This window comes from Cylas formicarius, unplaced genomic scaffold (genome assembly GCF_029955315.1).
Source record: "Cylas formicarius isolate icCylForm1 unplaced genomic scaffold, icCylForm1.1 PGA_scaffold_8__14_contigs__length_24414737, whole genome shotgun sequence".
Taxonomy (NCBI): Eukaryota; Metazoa; Arthropoda; class Insecta; order Coleoptera; family Brentidae; genus Cylas; species Cylas formicarius.
In genome coordinates, this window is record NW_026844361.1 from 17,136,578 (window position 1) to 17,151,884 (window position 15,307).

The window sequence follows — 15,307 nt, forward strand, 5'->3', positions numbered from 1 at the left end:
AATGAGATGCTAAAAATAGACCCGGTCGTCGTTAAAACCGTTTAAAATTCCCGGCGACGAGAATATATGAAAACGCTTTGGGCGACCTTAACGCCAGCAAATCGCTAAGTTCAACCTTTGATGGCGAGGCAGGTACGTGAATAGCTATCCAGATGACTTTTTAAGCTCCACTCCCTGAAATCAAACGGAAGTCAGTTGGCCCACTTCTGATATTGACTCTAAATTGAAACTGAATATTTCTATGAGAGTATTTGTAGAATTTTTACGGTGCGTGCGTTCAAGTTGAATGAAATTGAAATGAAAGAATTTTTTTTCTATGGAAACATTAACAAGTATTTTGAGCTACTAGATACGTATTATATTTTTAGGGTCTCAATATAAAAGGAGTAAATGCACTTCAGGCATGCTGCTAATTTCACATACTAACATTCACATTGCCCCATTTAAATCAAGGTTTTCCTGAAAATTTTGTGAGATTTCGGCAATTTTTGAGAAAATTGTCATAATTTCAGCAGGCATGTTCACTGTTCTTCACAGTTTTAATCTAGTTAAAATTTGCTTCTTCATCTGCCAGTGCCGTTCTAATTTGGTTGGATAAAAGTGATTGATGAATAATTGTCATTTGACATTTGCGCACTACTAGTTTTCATTTGTTTTCCGGTCTTTTTACTTACTTACTTTAATTTACGTAATCACTTCCCCAGAAAATAAGCTCCCACCGAAGAAACATACATTTACAGGCTGATTCACTTAGTTTTCATAAACCAAGTGATGAATATATAAAAGACATTTTGTTAATTGTTCGATAGAGGTTCATAATGTTTAGAAAAAGAATTTTTCAAACGAAAATTATATGACTACTTACGCCAGTGGTGTTGTATTAAGCATGATAATGAATATTTTCAGTCCAAAAATTCGTACGCTACTGTTATTTCAAAAATAAACTCAATTTTAAAATCGCGATTCATTTCTTATTAACAAAGACCTGTCGACTTTAACTTTTGATGTTTCCAAAATGATCCAATTACTATTATTTAACTTTTAATTTAATTTTAATATTGAAATCAGATTTTCATTGCTTTTTAATATTGTCTCTAAAAACCTTCATTGGTATCCTTCTAGTAAAGTAATAACGATAAATAATATTATATTTTGATTCTGAATAACATTAAGTTATTTTATTCATTAATATTGAGTTACGGTTTCCACTGGTTTGTTGGACCCTTATTTGAGTCTTTAGCAACATAATAAAAGTCATATCGTTATTTATGTTTTTAGATATTTTTTTTCGATTACGGCAGAGAACAAGGTAGCAAGGTAAGAAATCTCAGTGGAGTCAATTAAAATCACAATTGATAGCCTAGGAAAAGCCTTTTTAACGACAAGTTTACTAAAATGTTGCACTCCTTTTTTTTGTTTAAATCATCCAACTAAAGGGTCAAGGGTCACTTAACAGGCTGAATGAATCTAACAGAAAATTGTTGCTTTCATTTTGAACAATATGTACAGGGTGGCCGTTTATGAGTTGCAACTACCTTCTTTCAGGAACTAAAAGCGATTGAACAAAAAGTTGAACACAAAAGTTGCTTGGGTTAATTTGAACCTTTTATTTACTCTATTTTCTGGTATACAGGGAGATTTGTTTCGCCGTAGCCACCACCAACTTCATTATTCAAAATGGAAAGAGGTGGTCAACGATGTGGGGTTTAAACTTAACGTTTCTTAATTATTGACGTTCATCGTTGATTTCAATCTTGTTTCAAATTCTTTTGCAAAACTTACAGTGTTGCCATACTTCGCGTATCATCAGTTTTCTGACGTAAATTATACTATATGTTGATGGACCACTGAAAGACATATGATGTAGTCACCTTTTCTGAATTATTGGTCATCTTCAGTAGGAGGCCTATTTTACAAATAAAATTAACTCTAGAATACATAATATTTTAAAAACATGCAGCTCCAATAGCCCTGGATTGTTTAATTATTTATTAATTCATTTATTGACAATTCAGGTTGCATACTGTAACAAGTATCACTAGTAAATCTAAGTTTTAACAATTATCAGCCCAAAATTAATACCATTGCGCAAAATAACTATGACCAGTTGATAGTTCAGGGTGTTCTATATCGTATTATATCCTAGAAAATATGTTTTCATCCGGCATTTAAAATCTTTAATATGGTTTACTTTATTAGATTACTTCTTACTTCTTTCTCTTATAAATAATTTTTAAGTTTCTTTTCTTTCGTAACGTTTACTATGGAAAAGAAAATTGATATTGCAGAATGTTGTTTATTAAGTAATAAAATTGAAGCTGCCTCTGTTAAAAATTACATGCATAAATTTCGATTGGGTAAAGCTCAGATGCAATTAATAAGTCTGGTAGGTCCAGTGGTTTTTAAAGATAATTTAAATTCTCAACGGTATCTTCCATTGTTGCGCGACATTGAACCTTTAATTCATAATTTAATATCAACGAAAGAAGGAAAAGCAAATCCACTATGGTGCTGCCATACAAAAATTATTTAAGATACTTTAAAAGGAACGAATTGGTCAACACAGTTATTATCCTTGGCACCCAAGGAGTTCAAATTTTACTCCACTGGACTTTTTTTGTTAGATACTCCTAGTGTATAAAAATAAACCAGCCACTGTCCAAAAACCCAGACACCAAATACATGAAGGTATACAGTATCTAAATGAAACTAAGTTGGTTCGAAATGCAATAGTTAATTTAGAGACAGCATAAATCAACGTCATATAGAACATCTTCTTAAATAATAGGTATTAATTTTTTTAATTAGCATTATTTATGTTTGTAAGGTTCGTAGTAAAACTAATACTTCATTAAAATTCTTAATTAAACGTACCATCTGTCTAGATATCATATTTTTCTACGGGGTTTTCCCAAAAACGTACCTTGTAAATTATTTGGAAAATAGGCTTAGTACTAAAGATGGTCGTCAATAATACAGAAATGTTGAACTGTAGACACCGCATAATACACCGGGGTTTGCATGAGAATTTGAAAAAAAGATTGATATACCTTACCGTTTTGAAATTGAAGCTTTTATAGCATAGTAATTTTCAAATCTGTCGATGACATTTTAATATCTAGTGCATTACTGTGTCGCTACTATGGACTTTGCCAATAAGAAAAACGAGATATGCTAAAACTTTATTATGAAAACGGTGTCAAGACATCGGAAATGTAGTTGAACATGTATCCTAAAGGACAAACAACCTCATCGAAGTGTGCTTAAATTGTAACCTATCTCTCAGAGAACAATAAACAATTAGAATTCAAACTAACAGCTTCTGGCCAGGAGTCCCGTTAAATTACATCCCCTGCCCTTTCCCACACCACCGTACGGGCACAGACCCATAACATGTATCGACAACAAAAATTCATAAACCACCTAACAGGTCGGTCGGTTACAAAATCTCGCTGAGTTTGCTTCGTTTGTAAAACTGAGATAATATGAATCTACAGTTAACGAGATCCTTCAGGATAATAAAGATGCTACTCTTCTCTGCATGTTATGCACTGCGCGATATATTTACAACTATATCTACTACAATGATGTTGGTTTGGATCTCTTCGATTAAGTGTACCCCATAAAAATGTATCACTGGTCCATTATTCCTGATGCATCTGCCACCAAACCTTTTCGATAGATAATGTTGCCGAAACCACATGCTGTTGTAGTGGATCAAAGGTAAATGACTCAAATGGTCTTCAAGCGTTGACGTCAAAAACTGATAATACGATTCTCCATTCAGAGTGCCGTTAAAAAAATGAGGAAACAAAAGTTTGTCTTTATAAATACCTTGTTAATGCTCCAGATCTCGTTGTTTTGATTCAATATTCCACAATTTGTAAGAGTGCTTTCATCTGTCCAAATTAAAGCATTTGAAAAGACTTTTTTTAAGTTTTTCCCGGGTTCATGCAAATGTCAACTTTTATTGAAAGGAATAAAATTATTTCACGTTAATCTTACGTCTTTAACTAAATTTTCTTTAGTTTCTTCATCCATTCTGTGTCCATATTTTAGTCTTTGTTTTTCAAGCCAAGCAAACTCAGCGAGATTTCTATCCAATAATTAATAATAATGTTCACCGTTTCTATAATAAAGTTTTACCATATCTGAAAATTTATGGTATAAAAGTTTTTGTCCAATATTTCGAATTTGAAGGAACACAATATAACTTGTCACACGTCAATAAAAAGGTTAATAATAAGGGCTATTCAACATTGTGAAAATTTCATAAGACGACGATAGGAAAAAATAAAGTTGATGATGGTTTGAGAAAAACCAAACGTCGTAAGGGATTTTCGATCTGGCCATAAGATGAAGCCTAAAAAGTTCCAATGAGAATATATTTACAGATTTTTGCCTAGTTTTAAAATAAAGATATAAAAAAATTAAAACGAAAACCGGAGCTTTCAGATTTTCCGCCATATGTCCGGAAGTAGCAAAAATAACTTAAATTTCAAAACATTACTGAACTCACCGATGCGCCACATTGCCTTAACTTAAGTCACCTTGCATCTCTTACCGTTACCGAGATCGTAAAGGTTGGCGAGAGTCGAATTTGAAACACTCCAAAACTCCAAAATGTTGCCATTATACAGTTATAGATCGTTGAACTCTTTTTCATTCAAAAAATAAAATAAAAATCAATATTAATATACAGGGTGTTCCATTTGAATGAAGAAGTTGGTAGTGGCCACGTGGAAGGGGAAACGAGTCATCCTACTAACCAAAACTAAGCTAAGAAAAATAAATTTGCACCTGATTCCTGAATTCCGCAATTGCGTTGAAACTTTCCTCAATTGCGTTGCGTTGAGAAAAGTCCATGCAATGTAATCCAACGATGTCGCTCGCGCCCGGTGGGGTGATAAATTCAAGTCATTTGCCGGGGAGCTTTTAGAAAGCTTACAAACTTCACGAGGACACTTTCGCGACCTAATTAAGTGGCCATTTATGTCAATTTATGGCCGGTATATACGAGATCATAAAGTCGGAACGTCTCCTTTATGTGAAACCGCGCCGTATCCGCTCAGATATTCGTCTAACGTAATGGCGACTCTATCCAAACAATTAGGATTCGCTTAAGCTAAACTAAATTTCGTTGGAAAATTACGTCGCGCCGAACTTTTTAATTCGATAATATCGCCCGGATGGTTCGGGCGCTAATTGGGTTTACGTGTCAAGGAAAGGTAGATTTTTTAATAGACAAATAAGAAAACGGAAATTTTCAAATTATGGAACATTTTGTCCCAATGCCACTTCTTGGACACCAAATAAGAGTTGTCTATCAAATATGTCTGACAGTGCGCAGGAGAAATGAATTTCTTCGCAAGCCAGCAAAATACCGCAACGTGTAGCGTTCTCCCAACAATATACCGTTTTTACGACACAATCCGGTCAATTTTTGTGAAGGTCCTTCATAAATAGATTCGCAATTACATAATGACAAGCTGAAAGCTGACGGATTTGTGTAGAGTTTCATCGATGACATTAGTCCACGCATTGAAAAATCCATTCTTTCCAACTAACTAAAGGCAGATATTTTTTCTTCTTCACATCTAGTTAATTCTATTGCCCCGAAACTAAATTTCGGCGGGGTGTTGTTTCTTCTTAAACTGCGTTGATATGGTGGAAGACGGGCAACTTATTTAGCGTTCCCTTCTTAAGAATTCTCAAAATTCATGTCATTTCCAAGCAACACGACAACACCGTTTGATGGAAGCAAATTTCCAGAAAATCGTTTTTCAAATATGTTTGCTTTCATCTTTTCGTGGTAGTCAACCTTTGCTTCTTTGACATCTTTTGTAGAAAGCAACCAACTTTATCGACCGCATGTAGTATGATAATTTGTTTGCCCCACGAAGCTGGCATATCCAACAAACATTCCCTACTGTTACCGTTAGTCCATACTTTCTTGACGATATCGACGTATGATGGGGACGTTTTTAGCACGAATTTCTTGAATTTCTCTCAAATATCTTGTCCTCCACTCCGACAGATTTCTGATTCCATCAAAACTGTCTCTTATTGGTGGTTTTGTAATAAAAACCAATTCTTCTACGGAGCACGCAAAGTCTCCTGGCAACAGTCAATTTTCTAAACTCTTCATGTAAAGTTTTAATTGCTAATTCCACATTCTTCTCATACGCATCATATATCAACTGTCTCACTATTTTTTTTTGGGACCCCCCGATCTTTCCGCGTTTTCATTTTCCTAGATCCCATTAGTTATTAATTATTATTATTATTATTATTAACGTTAATTGTATGGTTCCACTTTCCTCAGATGTCGATTTCTGAAAAAATTAAAATTGCAATAAAATGTACACAAATATGGCACACTGAGTCTTGAAAAAGAATTGAATAACACTAAGCTGGTAATTACTAATTACCAACACAAGGAATGGAAACACAAATCAACCAACCAACTGGAAAAACATCCATTACAAATCAATTATCTACATATATATTTCTTTCCTGGGAAAGTATTTTAGCGTGATTATGTTTTACACTTTTTTTCGTTTTAGGCTTTCTTAATATACGAAATCAACCTATCTAATGGGCAAATTCAACTTAAAATCGAGCTACATCAAGTAGGAAAGACTTATAAAAAGCACGTTAATATGAATTAATATAACAGTTTAATCAAAAAAAATCTCAGTCCGCGCGGCACATTTCTTGTCGGCCAACATCTTAAATACGGCCCTGGAAAATATACAGAGTTTTTCGTAGTAAATTATTGACCGTAACTGACAAACTGTGGCAAACGACGCCGTCTGTTTTTAGTGTCCTTTGAGGCAGCCTCGAGAGCTACAATTTTTGCATTTACTGCAAAAACTCTTGAAAAAATTTCCTACAACTAATTTTATTTGGTACAAAAAATTTATGGAACAATTTTATCCTTCCTAAAACCGAAGCTCAATATGTGAATTATAATATAAATATAATTTTACGCCATGACCACTAGGTTCGCTTTTTAAAAACTTATCGTTTTATTTAGGGACAGATATAAGGAGTTCCTGTATGTCTTCTTGCATATTTATGAATGATTTTGGACACGGTTTCCGTTATATTTCTCTGTGGACGTGCATTCGTTTCCTGTCACTGGTAATATCGTACTGTTATTGCCTGTTTTACTTTTTTATTGTGCCTCATTACTTATTTTATCAATGTTATGGATATTTTTTTTGTTTTCAAAAATTTGTTTATCACGTTTTTTTTTTTGTAATACTATGTTGTTAGTAATTCTATTGAGTGATTAGATATGAGTAACTGTAAGCTAAACCTCGCCACTCCAATTACACTTTTTTTATGTATCCAATAAAAAAAATAAAGCCATTATAATTCATATTATTAAATGGGCTTTCATGTAATATTAGACACCTTGGAAACTTTTATCATTATCTAAGTGTCCTATGGCAATAATGCTTTTGCAATAGGACCTAAGGTGCTTATGGAATACTTACAGTTGATACGTAGCCAAAATAGTATTTTATGTAACAAGTGTGGTAAACGGTATTTGAGCCACTAGTTTTGTTTTGGCATAGTATACCTTTTTTCAGGACCATTAGTTTTGGGGGGTGGGGTGGGGTGAGTGACATGCGATATGACCGACAGAATTAAAAAAAGGGGGTAATATCTTCGAAAACAGGCGATTGCTTCTAAACCCGTCGGTAATATTCCGGAAAGATTATCTAATGTACTATAGGATATCTTAAATTAATAATATAAAACGGTGGCATTTAATAAAAGTTCAAAAGGCAAGATACCACTTTCATGAAATTTTAACTATTATCTTTTATTACCGTTCAATTGTTACCGTAGTTAATTAAGAAGTGCCGTTTTTCACAAATATCTTTGCCGGTTCACAATCAAAAGTCATTTTCTCTACGAATCAGGCAAGACACGGATCAACAAACCCTCTGAGAGGTCGGGGTAAATCAATTAGTCATCGAGTTTTAACCCAAAGTTGTGTTTGACTGGCGTGGAAAAGTGTCAAAGTGGCTAATTCGTCGGAACCTGTGATCACACCCAACTCCAAAAGACATTTAGGTAAGTCCATTCACGTTTTATTCCCTGCCCTAGAATAACATGTAAAAGTCAGCAAAAAACTCCCAACTTCAGATTTAAAATATTTAATTTTCCAAGGCAAACTCATCTACGTTTTCCATTGAACGCGTAAAACCTTATTTTCCACCAACCGGCGACTCTCCTTTATCCGCTAAAATCATTAGCATTTCATATTTTATAGCCCATAGACACTCCTAATCAGATTCATGAATTATGAATGTTAAGCAAGGCGTTTTTTTTTTCAATTTTTCGAGCAGGCACTTTCGTAAAATTTGTAATTTTATACATTAATTAGAATTAAAAGTTTTGAAAAGCTAGGATGAATGAGAGCGCGCATTTATAAAAAAAATCTTAAGGGATTAAATTAAATTAAATTAAAATTGTACCCTAAACAAACCCTTGTCAAAGGTCCTTTATTAATTAAGACGATGATAGCAAGAGTGAATTCGATTAAGTTAAGTAAATATCAATTAATTTAGTCGGCGTTTGTGTTTAAAAATAAAAAGTTGTCTAACTTTGACTTGAAATTATTTTGCCGATGGTGAATTTTTAACCAGTGGTGCAAAAAATCAGTGGTGTAGGTTTTTTTCTTAAAGCTCTTTCAGTTATACAGGGTGCCGCTGTGAGGCAGCTAAAAATTGCCGTTTTTTGGCAAATATTTTTAAAAAGGTAGGGAGTCTTGGAAAATTCTTCATTTTCAAAGAAGCGATGGTTCTTCATTGCACTGTCGAATTCGACTTAAAAATTTAAACACAACTCCCAACAGTTGTTCCCACAGTTGCCTGCTATCTTGTTCGCAAAAAAAATTAAATATATTTTTTTAAACCCTGCTACTGAATGTACGTAAAAAACTGGGCATGTAATATTGACAATATTTTATACAGGGAACGCCTAAAAAGTACACTTTTGAAAGAAATAAAGTAATTTAAAAAAATCTTTGTTTTTTAAATTATGCTGTACGTACCGTTTTTTAAAAAATGGAAGACGGGTTAAAATAAAAGCCAGCCAGTCAACCTACTATAAATTATATTATAAATTAAATCATACCAATATACCAATACCTCTCGTCACTCGTTGCGTAGCACGAAGAATTGCTACATAAAAATGTATTTAAATTCGATTTTCTGGATGAATATGATGGACGGAAAATCGTTGAAAAATATGTTTATTATTGTTTGAAGACTATATTTTAATATTTTTACATAATATTTGAGCTTTGCTTGTTAATTTATAATCTATTTAGATTGATAGAGGTCGCCATTAATATTTGTTTTATAATATGATGGTGACTTCAACTCTGTACAATCAGTTTCACCTTGAATAAACAAATAAATAAAAGTGCTGTAGGATGAAATTTCCACGGGTATAACGCTAACTTTCGCGTTACACTTAAAAACGATTCAAGCATGTTTCGAAGTGTATGAAATGGCTTATTAGCCATACTTTTAATATTGGGTCTTCTGTGTTAAAATTAATTGATGTTAATTAATTATTATTATTTAAATAAATTATGTTACTCAAGAAAAACACAACAACCCAAGGGAAGTATGCAAAAACACTCTTGAAACATACGAAAATCCAGATGGTTGTTAACCTTAAAAGTTTTACCCGCTTAATTATATAAAATACTTAAGACACTTAACAATAAAAATTAAGACAAAATTTTAGTTCATTTCCTTTTACTGGTTTTGGTTTCACTCATATATTTATTAAGTTTTTTCATTCTTAAGAATATCCTAGATGTGAAAAAAAAACTTATTTTGCCTTCTCGGGACTCACTTTTTAACAATAAAGTTTTAATAAATTTTGTTGCAATGACCAAACCTTCCCCATTCATTTCAACAAATAATAGGTGTAGCTCATCAATAAACCACCTCTACTTTAATGGTCGATCCGTCGATGACTGTGTTTCAAATCCTTCCATAGAATGCCCTTTTAATTTATGACATATAAATCCCGCCAGGGTGTCCAATCCACCATAAGCTAACTCATTTAAAGGTTCAAACACCACAAATTAGCTCATCCGACCTTATTCGCCATGCAAGCGACAAATGAAAATGTTGTTTGCAGCTGGCACAACTGTTTACATTTCGCATTTATTATTCTACTCAACGGGTAACATTAGTCGACACCGCAGAAGCTCCGCCCACTGCGCACCATCTTATCTATTGTGTGTGTGTGTGTGTGTGTGTGTGTGTGTGTGTGTGTGTGTGTGATTTTTTAAGAGGGGGGAATCCTTTTTACGGATTCCAGGCATAGATATTTCGCCTGTATATGTGAGACTCGCCACAGGACACTGAGTTATAATAAAAACTGGGCTCTAGTGCCCCTACTCACTAAACCCTAAAACCTCTTATCTTCTATCCTCTCATCCCCCGCGGACCCGCCTTGCAGGCATTACATCGCAGAGGGAGAAATTAGCTGCTGCTCTTCCTTCTGGTACCTAAGATTTTATATCGTCTTCTTTCTTCTAGTGGACATTTGTTCTTCTTCTTTCAATGGAACGCAGTTCCGTAAGGACTTCCGTGACAAACGAATTAATTGCGTTCCAGGCAGCTTCTGATGACCGCATTGCTTCTACTATTGTCTCTGGTTGAATGTTCTTCTTCAAGTTCATCTCCAGCTCGTCTCGTTGTGAATCAAATCGTGGGCACTCAAAGAAGACGTGTTCCGCGTCTTCCTGGGCAGGACGGGCACTCCGGTGAATCATCATGCTTGAAGCGATGAAGATTCGTCCGAAAGCATCCATGTCCTGGCAACATCTGCGTCAGATAATAGCCATGACTCCGGTTCAGCCAAACGTCGATCTTTGGTATGAGACGGTATGTCCATCTTCCGTTTGTTGCGGTATCCCATTGCGATTGCCATCGTGTGATGCTGTTCTGCCGTTCTTCAGTTGTGTGTGCTGATCCTAAGACTGTTAGCAGAGCTACGACTTTAATTCTAAGAAAAGCTAAACTATGTATACAGCAACTGGGTGGACATTTTGAACAACTAATTCAATAAAATAAAATATACATAAATTTTAAAAAAAGGGGTTTCATTTAAATGGCTGTAGCATAGTATAGCATAGCATAGTGTTTTGACATTTTAAACATGAAATCACCCTAGCAACACCCTCCTAAGCTATGGCAGTCGTCGTGGGACACCATGTAGGTAGCTATGTTTCCATGGTAACGCAATGTATTAAAAAAAATATAGCAAAAACGTCCAAAAGTGTTGAGGTACCCCACACAATGATGAGAAATTTTCCAAGACTTCCGAACTTTTCCAAATTCTTCATGAAATTATATATTGTAGAACGAGATGAAAAAACAATCCTACGCCACCAAAAATAACACTTCGCCGGCACTGTCTGAAAATCCAATATCAGCCAAGAAACGTCAACACTCAAAACGAGATAACTTTTTGAGTCTTCCCCTTCATCTGCCGTTCAGTTTATTTGAATGGGAGACCAGTGTACTGTATATCTTCTTCCTTTATAACCTAAATAAATTATATTTACCCTTCAAATGCAGTAGGAATACAATCTATCTGTGACTGTGGACGTCCGTAGTTGAAATCGTATTTTGGCATTTTGGCCGGTATTGGAATTCTATAAATTGCAAACATGCATACGGTGTTTTTGCATGGTATTTTGATTAACCGGCGGTCAATATTGGTGAAAATTAGTTACATTTAGTGTTTTTATTTATTTATATTTCACAGGCTATTCAACAGGCAGACGCACCTACTCAATTACACAATATAAGCTTATAATATTTTCAAAAAAATCGGGAAAGTGAGCAATAAATTTTCTTTTCACAAAATTTGTGGATTCCTCCTGCGTCGGTTTTTGTTCAATGGAACTTGCTAACGTTTCGCCAATTGGCTTCTTCAGAGTTCCAGGAACCCAGGAGTTTTGTAAAAAGTATTATTTACAACTTTGTAAAGAAAAGCACTCGAAGAAGTAAGTCACACACTAGTGTCTAAAATTTCTGACTATACTGCTTAATAAAATATATGAAACGGGAAAATTGCCTAGAGACTGGCTGGTTTCCACATCTATTCCCCTTCCTAAGAAAGCAAATTCTACTGGGTGCTCTGCTGAGGCTCAACTGCAGGAAGATAAAAAACGATGAGGCACATATCAAGAGTTTAGGGACAATGATGAAATCTTGGAAACGACATATAAAATAACGTACTTGGGCTACAGCCTGAACAAGGAATGGGAGATCAAATGCCGCATAGAAAAAGGCAGAACCACCTCAGAAAGTACTATGTAACATGCACGTGAATATTACTGTAAGAACACGAGTTATGTTATGTATTTTCCAAGCTCCTATACGGAATGAACCCTGGATGTTGATTTAAGCGCTTGGACGCCTTTGAAATGTAGTGCTATCGCCGCATGCTCAGGATATTATACTCCTACTATGCCACAAACTGGATCAGGGTCCAGAAAATGCAAAAGCAACACGAAGTCACACATAATGTGAAAGTGATAGAGAAATAGAGAATGGTTTTTGCCATATATATATATATATATATATATATATATATATATATATATATATATATATATATATATATATATATATATATATATATATATATATATATATATATATATATATATATATATATATATATATATATTCATGCTTCTTTTGTCGATGATTTATATATATATATATATATATATATATTTAAGAAGAAGATTTAAGAATAATCTGTGGTTTCTGCAATAATCAGTAAATCTGTGAAGATCGCTCTAGAGCTCCAATCTCTTTTTTTACTTTTAAATCATCGACAAAAGAAGCATGAATAGAAGCCGGACAACAAACGCCAAAAGTAACAACAAGAGTAAAGGACCCAGATGAGATTTCTAGGGGACACCCGAGGTAATATTTGCACAACAAAATTTTTTACCATTGACAACAAACTGAATTCCTTCTGTAATATACATTTGAAATTGAGTTGAATTTCAGTTTTATCATCAACGTTGAACTGTATCAAAAGCTTTGGAAAAACCGGTATACACAGAGCACGTTTCAAAACCATTATACATGGAAAAATTGATCCGATGGATGAAGGATGAAAGGTACTGAGTTTATAAGAACTGAACGCTTTTTGTGAAAACCATGGTGATTTGGATCTAAAAGAAAAAAACAACTGCGAATAAATTGCAGCCTCAAAAACCTTGGTAAAGTGACATGAAAGAGAGATAGGGTGATAATTTGCGGCGTCTATAGAATCACCGGAATTTAAAATAGGGACTACCTGGGCCACATTCCATCTTTTAGGAGACGCCCCTTTACCTAGACATTTGTTAAAGAGAAGCTCCGGCCCTGGGCTCTTTTTAGGATCCAAGTTGATAAAACGTCACTCTTGCTAGTAGGAATTGATGAAATGTAGGACAGAATAGCCCTCGGTTCAAACACACCACTAAAATAGTAACAAAAAAGTTGATTATTTGCCATCAGATAACAACATTCTCGAGATTTTATAGTTATCTTCCACCACTTGAATTAATAAAATAAAATAAATAAAAAATACAATTTTTAAGTTGTTTTTAAAACTCATTAATTTTTTCCTTCTGCCCTAACCATATTTACCAGTAAAAGTTCCTTCGGAACGATATTTCACTTAGGAATTTATTTGAAACGTTAATATCCTTCTTTGTGCTTTATAAACATTAATGTTTATCAACTACAATATAGTGTAAAGTGTAAAATATAGTGTAAAGTGTAAAATAAGATAATTAAGTATCTTTTAGATTTGTAAAAGAATACAATTCCACATCGGAGAGTTGAGAAACAGTTGCAAGCTTTTTATTTTATTTTGGTTAACTAGACAGATGTTCATCAAGTTGGCCAGGCGCTCTGCAAAATGAAACCGTCAGTTACCAAAATGGTTACTCAGAGTAAGAAAAGCTTCAACAAGTTCGTACTTTTTTATTTCAATAATTAATACCACAGTACGTGACACAGTTGTAAATGGTGTCCAAAAAAAGGAAAACGAGGAAAGGTCGGAATAGTGAGACGAATGATATATGATGCGTATCAGAAGAATATTGTTTTAACAATTAAAACTTTACTGTTTTGAACATTGACTGTTGCGAAGAGACTATGCGTGCGTTCTTTAGAAGAATTGGTCAGAAATGTCAAAAATTCTGAACATTTTACTCAGATTGTAGGTTCGGTCAGGATATACAAGCACGACATTTTGGCAAGCTTCGATGTCAAATCCCTATACCCGAGCATTCCGGTAGAGGAGGCACTCCTGCTTATAGAAGAAAACGAAGATCTTCCACCTTATATAACGGATCTGTCAAGACACTGCCTGAAAAATGCTTAGTTTACGTACAACGGCAAATTATATCGACAAATGGATGGAGCAGCAATGGGATCATCTCTCTCACCTGTGATTGCTAACCTCTTCATGATTTACAAGATACGTTGATGACGTATTGGTTGTATGGTCTTTTGGCAAAAACCATTCATCCGAGGATTCAATTCACAATAGAACTTGACGAGGATAGGAGTCTGTCCTTTCTAGATGTACACATCACAAGGACAGAAGATTAGAAAACCAGCACCCACCAATGAATGCTGAGTCTCACCTCCACCCATCACAGTTACAGGCAGTGGCAAAATTGCTAGGTTCTTCAGGCTCACAAACGAGAAGAACAGAGATGATGAACTGAAAAAAATGAGTAATTGTCTTCGGCAAAACGGATACCATCAGCAGGGCAATAAGCAAACAACAGCAGCCGTAGCAGAGAGTGCAGGACGAAGACCAACAGAGATCGATCGCTGTTCTGCCATACATCAAGAGGGTTACGAAATGTTCTTTGAATGTGCAAGTTTCGCCGAGCAAAAAAATCATCATACTACATGCGGACTCTGAAGCTGGTTGGATAGATAACGCTTTCTTGCCTTGTGCAAAAGATATCATTAAACAAACCACAAAAACATTTTTAAAAAACGGTTTTTTGAAAAATTGTGTCCCAATATTCCACCAAACAGTGTTGTCGTGATCGACAACGCCAGCTACCATTCTGCACAAGCGGAAAAAATACCGAATTCTACTAAAGAAGGCTTCAATATTTTTTGCTTGACAATGATATGTATTTTGAATATCCCTGAAGGCGAAAACGTTTGTTAAGTAGTATAATGTGAACAATTTGGTCATGGAGCGGGGATTCAAAGTTGTC

General features: G+C 34.6%; 1 protein-coding gene across 1 annotated transcript in view; it reads left to right on the top strand.

Annotated features, from left to right (window-relative positions):
- LOC132706483 (ras-like protein family member 10B) overlaps window positions 1–15,307 on the top strand; it is a 143,651-nt gene that overhangs the window by 56,079 nt on the left and 72,265 nt on the right. The window lies entirely within an intron of this gene.